The sequence below is a fragment of the Hordeum vulgare genome, chromosome 2H, assembly GCF_904849725.1.
Source record: "Hordeum vulgare subsp. vulgare chromosome 2H, MorexV3_pseudomolecules_assembly, whole genome shotgun sequence".
NCBI lineage: Eukaryota > Viridiplantae > Streptophyta > Magnoliopsida > Poales > Poaceae > Hordeum > Hordeum vulgare.
This window is the reverse complement of record NC_058519.1, coordinates 293783677-293795082: the sequence shown is the minus strand read 5'-3', so window position 1 is coordinate 293795082 and position 11406 is coordinate 293783677.

The window sequence follows — 11406 nt, the reverse complement described above, 5'->3', positions numbered from 1 at the left end:
CAACTACTTGATGTGTGCCTTGCTGCCCCTACTATCACTAGGAAAGGTCACCACATGGCAGAACCCAAAACCAAGCACTTCTCACATTGCAAGAATCTTAGATCTAGTTGGCCAAACAAAACCCAAGACTCGGAGAGACTTACAAGGATATCAAATCATGCATATAAGAAATCAGCAAAGACTCAAATATATATCATAGATAATCTGATCACAAATCCAAAATTCATCGGATCTCGACAAACACACCGCCAAAGAAGATCACATCGGATGGATCTCCATGAAGATCATGGAGAACTTTGTATTGAAGATCCAAGAGAGAAGAGAAGCCATCTAGCTACTAACTACGAACCCGTAGGTCTGAAGTGAACTACTCACGAGTCATTGGAGGGGCGATGATGATGATGAAGAAGCCCTCGAACTCCAAAGTCGCCTCCGGCAGGGCGCCGGGAAGGGTCTCCAGATGAGATCTCGCGGAAACGGAAGCTTGCGGCGGTAGAAAAGTATTTTCGAGGCTCCCCTCATTTTTTGCGGAATATTTGGGAATTTATAGGCCAAAGACCTAGGTCATGGGGCGGCCAGGGAGGCCACAAGCCTGTCCACCGCCGCCTCCTCCCTGGTGGCGGAGTGGGGGCTTGTGGGCTCCCAGGAGCCCACCTGGCTTGGCCCAAAAGCCCCCTCGTCTTCTTCCGTTCACGAAAAAATCATTTTGGGTTTTTTCTTCCATTTGGACTCCGTTCCAAAATCAGATCTGAAAAGAGTCAAAAACACGGAAAAAACAGGAACTGGCACTTGGCACTGAATTAATAAGTTAGTCCCAAAGAGATATAAAAAGATACAGAAAACAACCAAAGAAGACAAGATAACAGCGTGAAACCATCAAAAATTATAGATACGTTTGAGACGTATCAAGCATCCCCAAGCTTAACTCCTGCTCGTCCTCGAGTAGGGAAGTGATAAGAATGAATTTTTGATGCTTTCATGCTACCTAGCATAGGTGTCCTTTGTAATTCCTCTTATGTGATGTGAATGGTCAGATCCATTAGATTCAAAACAATAGTTTGCTATTGACGTGGAAACAATAATAATTGAAGCAAACTATCAAAGTAATCATGAACTTTCAAAATAACGAGGCCAAAAGAAAGTTATCGCTACAAAAGCATATAGTCTGGCTATGATCTATCATCATTGCACAACGAATTTAAATCATGCACAACCCTGGTATTGGCCAAGTAATTGTTTCACACCTTTACTTTCTCAAACATTTTCAACTCTCACGCAATACATGAGCGTGAGCCATGCTTATAGCACTATAGATGGTGCGGAATGTAGTGGAGGTTGCAAGACAAAAAGGGAGAAGATAGTCACATTAAGTACGCATATCAATGAGCTCTAGAGATGCTCATCAATAGATATCAATGTGAATGAGTAGGGATTGCCATACAAATGATGCACTAGAGCTATGAGTATGTGAAAGCTCTTAAAGAAAACTAGTGGGTGTGCATCCAACTTGCTTGTTCACGAAGACCTAAGGCAATTTTGAGGAAGCCTATCATTGGAATATACAAGCCAAGTTATATAATGAAAATTTCCCACTAGCAATATGGTGGTGACAAAACGAGAGACTCTCAATCATGAAGATCATGGTGCTTAATATGCACAAGTGTGGAAAAAGTGGTAGCATTGTCCCTTCTCTCTTTTTCTCTCATTTTTTTATTTGGTGGGCTCTTTGGCCTTTTTTTTATGGGCTTCTTTGGCCTCTTCTATTTCCTCACATGGGACAATGCTCCATTAATGATGATCATCACAATTTCAACTCAAAACTTAGAGTAACGATGACTCTATATGGAATGCCTTCGGTAGTGTACCGTGGCAATGATCTAGCATGGAATAGACATCAACGGAAACATCATGCTAGCTATCTTACGATCATGCAAAGGCAAAGTAGATGTGGTGGCACATGTCATGGTGGTAGTTGCATGGAAATATATCTCGGAATGACTTTGAAAAAGTCATAATAGGTAGGTATGGTGGCTGTTTTGAGGGAGGCTAATGGTGGGTTTTGTGCACCGATGAAAGTTGCACGGCACTAAGAAGATAGTGATGGTGGAAGGTGAAAGTGCATCTAAACCATGGACTCAACATTAGTCATGAAGAACTCATATACTTGTTGCGAAAGTTTTATTAGTAATCGAAACAAAGCATTCAACGCATACTCCTAGGAGAAGGGTTGGTAGGTATAAACCATCGCGCGATCCCGACCACCACGCAAAGGATGACAATCAATATACTAATCATGCTCAGATTTCATCACATAGCGGTTCACCATACGTGCATGCTACGGGAATCACTAACTTCAACACAAGTATTTCTAGATCCACAACACCTTACTAGCATGACTTCAATATTACCATAACCACAACTCAAAACTAATTGAGATGAATCAAACTTCTCTAACTATTCAATGCACATGAAGGTGGAAGTTTTCGTATCCCTTTGGATAACTACCCCTTTTGAGACTACTTTCAAACCATAGATCAACTAACAAGCCACGCACCGCTGTGCTCTAAAAGATATAAGTGAAGCACACAGAGCAAAAGTATCTAGCTCAAAAGATATAAGTGAAGCACATGTGAGCTGAATTGTCTACCAAAAGATATAAGTGAAGCTCGACAAAATCACGGTGTGTGCATGTCTCTCTCTCTAGGTGTGCAGCAAGGATGATTGTGACACAACAAAAATAAAAGACTCCTACGATACAAGACGCTCCAAGCAAAAACACATAACATGTGGTGAATAAAAATATAGCCCCAAGTAACGTTACCGATGGATTGAAGACGAGAGAGGGGATGCCTTCCCGGGGCATCCCAAAGCTTAGGCTTTTACGGCATCCTTGAATCTCTTGGGGTGCCTTGGGCATCCCCAAGCTTGAGATCTTGCCACTCTTGTATCTCTTTGTCCGTGAGAACTTCACCCAAAACTTGAAAACTTCACAACACGAAACTTAAACAGAAACTCGTGATAACATTACTACAAGAAAGCAAACCACCACTTCCTTAGGTACTGTAGCAAACTTAAATTCAACTTGTGTTGATGTTGGGTTACTGTACTTTCAATGTTCCATGGCTAATACCCCCCGATACTATCCATAGTTTCATCAAAATAAGCAACCAACACAACAAAAAACAGAGCCTGTTAACAGCAGACCAGTCTGTAGCAATCTGTATATTTCGTATACCTATGGTACTTCCAAAATTCTGAAAACTTACGAAAGTCTTAAGAATTTGCGTAGCAATCAGCAGCAAAAGGAATCAACTCAAAAGCTCTTACAGAAAAAAACTGAAAATTCGTTTCGTGAGCAGAAAGTTTCTGTCTTTTCCAGCATGACCAAACGATCATTCCCAAGACTAATCATAACGGTTTTGCTTGGCACAAACGCAAAAAGAAACACAAAAAACACAATCATAACAGAATTATGAAAGTGTGGAAAACACAAAACAGAAAGAAAAAGGATAGATTCGTTGGGTTGCCTCCCAACAAGCGCTTTTGTTTAACGTCCTTAGCTAGGCGAAAGTGATGGAATCACGTATAGTCATCTTTGGTGCTCAAACCATAGGTAGCCCTCATCATAGATTCATAAGGCAATCTTATTTTCTTTCTAGGAAAGTGCTCCATGCCCTTATTTAAAGGAACTTGAAATCTAATATTCCCTTCCGTCATATCGATGATAGCACCAATAGTCCTTAGGAAAGGTCTACCAAGAATAATGGGACATGAAGGATTGCAATCTATGTCAAGTACAATGAAATCCACGGGTACATAGTTCTTATTTGCAACAATAAGAACATCATCGATCCTCCCCATGGGTTTCTTGACAGTAGAATCCGCAAGATGCAAATTAAGAGAACACTCTTCAATCTCATGAAAACCAGGAATATCACATAAAGACTTTGGAATCGCGGAAACACTAGCACCAAAATCACACAAAGCATTGCACTCATAGTTTTTGATCTAGATTTTGATAGTAGGTTCCCACTCATCGTGAAGTTTTCTAGGTATAGAGACTTCTAGTTTGAGATTCTCTTCAATAGAATTCATCATAGCATCTACGATATGCGCGGTAAAGGCTTTGCTTTGGCTATAAGCATGTGGAGAGTTTCCAATGGATTGCATCAAAGAAATGCACTCAAACAAGGAGCAATTATCATAATTGAATTCCTTGAAATCCAAAGTGGAAGTTTCATTACTGCCCAAAATTTTGACTTCTTCTACTCCACTCTCCACACCTTTATCATCAACATAGGTGGACTCCGAATCATTGGGGTGTTTTTCAACCAAAGTGGATTCATATCCAGCCCCTACATAAGTAGTTTTGACACGCGAAAACAAAGATTCAAGAGGAGACACACCAAGCACTTCAAGATTTTCATGATTTGCATCACTAATTTCTGGTTTAGCTGCCATCTTATTGACTAAGGTAGCATGCTTGTCAGAAATTTGGCCCACCAAATTTTCTAGGTGAGGAAACTGAGAACTAAGTGCAAGGAAATCATTGGCCATATCGTCAACCTCTTTATTCAAACAGACAGACAAGGAATTTTTCTCTTTTAATTCCCTATGGAAGTAACTATTTTGGTCAAACTGAGAAGACATGAAACTTTTGACATTAGTTTCAATCTCTTCCAATTTTCTGAAATAGTTCAGTTTGGCCATGAGGAAAGGTCTCTCACGAACAAACCTAAGAGTGGACGGGCAAAAGGGAATGGCAAAGGCAAAAGAAAATGGCGAAGGACAAAGGCGAATGAAAACGGCAAATGTGAACTGGGGGAGAGGAAAACGAGAGGCAACTGGCAACAAAAGTAAATGCAAGAGAAGAGTTTGTGAGACCTACTTGGATAGATCTTGATTTCTCCTTCTCGGGAACGGCGCCAGAAATACTTCTGATGTTTGTTGTGTATCCCTTGCAACGGCGCCAGAAATAGTTGTGTCGACGGCACTAGGAATCCTTCAGCTACCGCTATGCCATAAGGGACTTCCTAGGCAAGTATGCAAAGGATTTCCCCCGTGGCCCTGGAGCCTTGCGTTGGTGTTCCCTCGAACCGGAAAGGGTGATGTAGCACAGCGACGGTAAGTATTTCCCTCAGTTTGAGAACCAAGGTATCAATCCGGCGGAAGAGTATCTCAAGATCCTGCACAAACACAAAAGCTTGCACCCAATGCTATGAAGGGGTTGTCAATCCCTTATAGATTGTTTGCCAAGTGAGAACTGAAAGCAACAAAGTAACAAAGCAAAGTAAAAGCGGATGTGAATAGACCCGGGGGCCGTAGTGTTTACTAGTGGCTTCTCTCATAAAAGCAAGTAGATGGTGGGTGAACAAATTACTGTCGAGCAATTGATAGAACTGCGCAAAGTCGTGACGATATCTATGCAATGATTATTTCTATAGGCATCACGTTCTAAACAAGTAGACGGATACTTTATGCATCTACTACTATTACTCCACACGTCGACCGCTATCCAGCATGCATCTAGTGTATTAAGTTAGTAAGAACAGAGTAACGCGTTAAGAAAGATGAAATGATGTAGAGGGATAATCTCAAACCAATGATAAAAACTCCATCTTTTAACCTTGATGGGAACTACTTGATGTGTGCCTTGCGGCCCCTACTGTCACTGGGAAAGGTTACCACATGGCATAACCCAAAACCAAGCAATTCTCCCATTGCAAGAATCATAGATCTAGTAGGCCAAACAAAACCCAAGACTCGGAGAGACTTACAAGGATATCAAATTATGCATATAAGAAATCAGCAAAGACTCAAGAATATATCATAGATAATCTGATCACAAATCCACAATTCATTGGATCTCGACAAACACACCGCCAAAGAAGATTACATCGGATAGATCTCCCTGAAGATCATGGAGAACTTCGTATTGAAGATCCAAGAGAGAGAAGAAGCCATCTAGCTACTAACTACGGACCCGTAGGTCTGAAGTGAACTACTCACGAGTCATTGGAGGGGCGATGATGATGATGAAGAAGCCCTCCAACTCCAAAGTCCCCTTCGGCAGGGCGCCGGGAAGGGTCTCCAGATGTGATCTCGCGGAAACGGAAGCTTGCGGCGGCGAAAAAGTATTTTTGAGGATCCTATGATTTTTTGGGGAATATTTGGCAATTTAGAGGCCAAAGACCTAGGTGAGGGGGCGGCGAGGGATGCCACAAGCCTGCCCAACGCCGCCTCCCCCCTGGTGGCGGAGTGGGGGCTTGTAGGCTCCCTAGAGCCCACCTGGCTTGGCCCAAAAGCCCCTGGTCTTCTTCCGTTCAGGAAAAAATCATTTTGGGGTTTCTCTTCCGTTTGGACTCCGTTCCAAAATCAGATCTGAAAAGAGTCAAAAACACGGAAAAACAGGAACTGGCACTTGGCACTGAATTAATAAGTTAGTCCCAAAAAGATATAAACAGATACATAAAACAACCAAAGAAGTCAAGATAACAGCGTGAAACCATCAAAAATCATAGATACGTTTGAGACGTATCACTAACCATGCGAGGTTCACACGATGAGGAGATCGACTAGGAGAACCTGACCAATCGAGAGCTCTATGATAAATTTCAGCAAATGATGTGTGACCAGGTACAGGATTTCGTGACCACCTTTGGAGAGGCCATGGACAAGTTCGAAGGTATGGAGAAGAAATTCGACACCAAGATAGAAAGCCAAGTTAGATGAGGTGCTTGCCCGTTTACCACCACCAGCTGCACCTATTGTCCCTCTTCAACCACAACAACAGCTACGAGTGCGACGCGTGCGTGTCGGCCAAGTGCAGAATTTTTGTGTTGTTGCTCCTACTGCTGCTGCTGGTCCTGCTGCTGCTCCTCCTGGTGCTAGTACCGAGGTTTCTGTGGTTGAGCAGAATGAGGAGTATGATGATGATTATGATGGTGATTACGATGATGAGGGAGAGGTTGCTCCAGTTCAACACCAGGATCAACAACCACCCCGACAAGCCATCGATCGTCCATATGGATACAATCGTAACGGTAGGGGTGCACCACAGCCTCATGTACGGGATCATGACCATCTCCCTAAACTTAAATTGAATATTCCTACTTTTGATGGTCGATATGTTCTTGATATATATCTTACTTGGGAGTTAGAAACAGAACAACGTTTTACATGCTTGCAATTTCCTGAAGATAGACGTGTTGCTGCTGATGTTTGTTCTTTCACTAGTTTTCCTTGTGTTTGTTGGTCTGAATATTGTCGAATACATCAATCTAATATTCCAACTACTTGGCCTGCTTTGAAAACTGCTATGCGTAGTCGTCGTGATGAGGACATCAACACCATTGTTACACCCACAACCCAAGCTGCTATACATACTGGACCAGTTACTAGAGCTCGTGCACGCCAATTGAATTACCAGGTACTTTCATTTCTTGGGAATACTTCTAATGTTCATGAACATATGATGCTGCCTAAGTTAGATACTTTTGTTGTGCCCACGAATGAAGGAATGGACAAGAAGGATACTCGTTGGAGTGGGATCAAGCATGGAGAAGAAGGTGCATGCGCGGGAGAGAACAATGGAGTTTCCACGAGTGATTTTTGCACTCTAAAGCCATCATAAGGAGAGCATGAAGGCTTTGGACGAAATATTCAAGATGCCACTTTATAAATTTCGTCCATAGGCTATTATAGGTGTTGCACCACATTATTTTTGGGCCAGGCCCATGTAATTTCGAAATACTATAATATAGGCTATTTTTAGAGTCCGTATGTGTGGGGAAACCGAGTTTAGGGCTGTTTCGGACCCCTCCTCCAAGGGTCACGAAATTGCCTCTCTATTCCCTCATATATACAGCCCTTAGGGAAACGTTTAGACTTGGGTTTTGTTTAGATTACAAGTTCGCCATAGCTGCCACTTCGCGTTCTTCGTTTGTGTTCTACGACCAAACAAATGTGTCACAGAATCCCACCTTCATCAATAAAGCTTTCCTCTTATATTCGCAATATCTTGATTGCATCTTGGTTTCTTGCTTGTTCTTGTTTTGTGTGCAAGAACAGACCTTCGTGGTGAGGTTGATCGTGCTCCGGTGTGGTCAATAACCTCTCGGAGTTGGTTTAGCGATTGCTAAGGCGCTATGTCCTCAAACGTTTGTAGTCAGGTCGTCAAAGTCTATGTCGGGACCCCGATCCTAAGCCATAGGAATCCAGCCTGTAACACATCGCATCCCTTTGTGGTCTCACGCACGGTTAACTCCACGGCTGCAGCCTTACCTTAGCCGGGACCGTTTGCGTCTTTTGACTCACGTATGCGATAGTGTCGCTAGCATTCCAATGTCAAAGAACCCGGATCGACATGTCTAGTCATAAGCCAAAGTGGCAGTTCCGCACAAGGACAGGCATACATGACCCAACAAAGCAGGTGTCGGTCATCAACGAACGTAGACGAGTCGTAGCAAGTTACAAGGACTCCATTACGTCGCGTGACATTTCCCCAAAGGGGACAGACACAGCAGCTAAGAAGGACACATGCCGGTCAACCAATGTGTCCGGAGCAGTAGCGAACTACCAAGGCTCGCTGGATCACAACGGGGCATTTCCTTGTAGGGAGTGCTACTAAAGTTCACGACTAGGTATTCGAACCCCATACATATCAAGTAAGACACACGTACGCATGGCATACCGATATGTATAGATACATCGATGGCATCACAACATAACCATAAACATACAAACTTTATTTAGGAGGCTCGGAAGAGCCACACACATAATATTACACATCAAGGGTCTCGCAACCCATAATAGCAGTCATACAATACAAGTCAGCGGAAGAATTATAAACTGTCTGGGTACAGACAGAGCAACTAGAAGGCACATGGCCTGACTACTCGTCATCGTCAATGTCTACGAAGAACCCTCCATTAGGGTCATTAGCAACCTCTGCAACATTTATTAAGCAAACATGAGTACGAAGGTACTCAGCAAGACTTCAGGATGACTAACTACTCATGCAAGGTATCAAGAAGGTATTGTGGGGTTTCATGCAGAAAGCCAGCATTTGACTCGTGGCTAGACAACTTGCTTTTGAAATTAGTTTTGACAACTTGACTTCTCGCACACGAGTCCACTAACACCACAACAATACACTATCGTGGAATCATTCCTTCTCCATACGGAAATGCCGTCCACGACACTCACGCTTATCTTGACAATTTTATGAGTAGCCACTGAAGTTATCTATGAACAACATATGTCTCCAAGTAGTCCATATCCGCGGACGCGGCTATTCGAATAGATCATAATCCTGCAGGGGTGTACTTCGTCACACACACTCCCGCCACTTATCGCCATGTGCACGTCATGCACCTCGGCAACCTTCAAGCAGAAGCCCAGCGAGGGAGTCGGCCACGACCGTTAACCACACTAGTACCTAGTCCAGGTTTATCGCCTATCTGAGAGTAACCCATACGGAAGTCCGGCCGAGGTTCCCGCCATGGCCTCAAACGATGTGCGCAGGGTTCCCAGCCCACCATCCGGGTGCCACTTGGTACACCGTGCCACTGCCTACCGCATCACGGTCCACCTCTCAGGTCAGCACCATGCACGGCCTCCAGCATTACTATAAACACCAGAAACTACTTGCAACTCCTGGACCGAGTACTACACGATTAATAGGCCGAGCGGGGTCATATTTCAGGGCCCATCATGTGGTAGTATCTAGTCTTGGATTACATACACGGAACTCAGTTCCTAAGGACGGTTCCAATGAAACAACCCGCCATGTACTCCTACACAGCCTTTCACCGGTACCTTTACCAAATCAAGTTCAACACACGACCTTTGCTTACCGAACACATTCCACATTTCTGTTCATCTCCCAGATGACATACCATACACAACTCTAAGCATAGCATGCATAGCCGGATAAGGCACATCATAGCTCAAGCAACTACCAGGTATGCTAGGTTGCAAGGTTCGGCTATTTACTGTGACAAGGTTAAGTCATGCAAAGGAAGTGGGTCCAACTATCGTGGCAAAAGCAGTTGAAGCATTTGATCCTAATGCATTAAATAGGTGCAGGAGCAAGAGCATAGGTGTTATCGGGATGATCAAAAGGGGTGCTTGCCTTGTTGCTCAAAGGAGGAACGATATCCGTCGGACGGATATTCGGTGGAATCCGGGGGTGCGGAGCCTACCGAAATGAACGGCAACATTCAATAACAATCATATGCAATCAAAATGATGCATGAGCATGGCATGAGAATGCAAGGTGATAAGTTATTATAATCAAGATGTTTTAGGTTTAGAGTTGATTTGAATCACATTCGAATAGCAATTCAAACGGGTATTTTCGGATACCGGTTTAATTGATTCGACCTGATGCTCAGATCAACCTAATGTTAACATGCATTAAATGTCATGTTATGGTACTGGTTTATATCTAGGGCAGTGTGTCATCATTGCAATTATAATGACATTTGGATATCTTTGCAAATTCCATTTATAAAGTGATTAAAGAATTGAATTATTCCTTATTTCACAATTTAGGGTTCTGCAACCTTTTCAAACATAGCTAAAAATAGCATAATCAGAATCCTTGAATTTTTCTGATACTTTTTCATATATAAATTATTTTCATTGGAGTTACAGATTAATTTCTATGATTTTTGCAATTTTTAGCAATTTCCTGAATTATTTTTATACTGGAAATTCCATTTATTGCATCAGGCTGACGTCAGCAGGTCAGCCGACCTGTGCACGTCAAACCTGACAGGGGGGCTCCACTGGTCAGCCTCTCTGGGACTAATCCTGCGCTGACCAGCCCCTAATTGGGGTTTGACCAGGCGTGGGGCCCTGTGTCAGCGACTCAGAGGAGGGCGATTAGGCCCTAATTGCCGGCCACGTCGACGGCCACCGGAGGGTGGTCGCCGGCGACCAAACCCGCAGCGGAGGGCTCGCCGGAGGCGACCTAGACGGCGCTGCACCGCACGAAGACGCACGCGGTTGGCAGCTAAAGCAAGCTCGCGAAGTGGCCGATCTGGCAGGACCAACTGGGGAGGCTAGGGTCGCCGGAAGAGGCGTCGGCGACGAGCCGGAGCGGCGGCCGAAGCTCGGGCGTCGTCGGGGGCTTTGAATCAGAGGGATCCATGCTTAGATCTTAGCTGCTACGGCATCTATGCGTCGTCCTGGAGCTTCTGGTGCTCACGGGAGGACGAGCTGGACATCGGAGGGCTACCGGCGACGAGCGGCAGCGGCGGTGCTCGTCGGGCTCCGGTGAAACTAGGGCTAGAGGAGGGGATCGACGGGGAAATCTTAGGGAAAACCACCGCATGCTCACAGGGAGTGCAGAGCAGAGCTCAGACGCTCGGGGAAGGCCTGGGGTGACGAATCGACGGG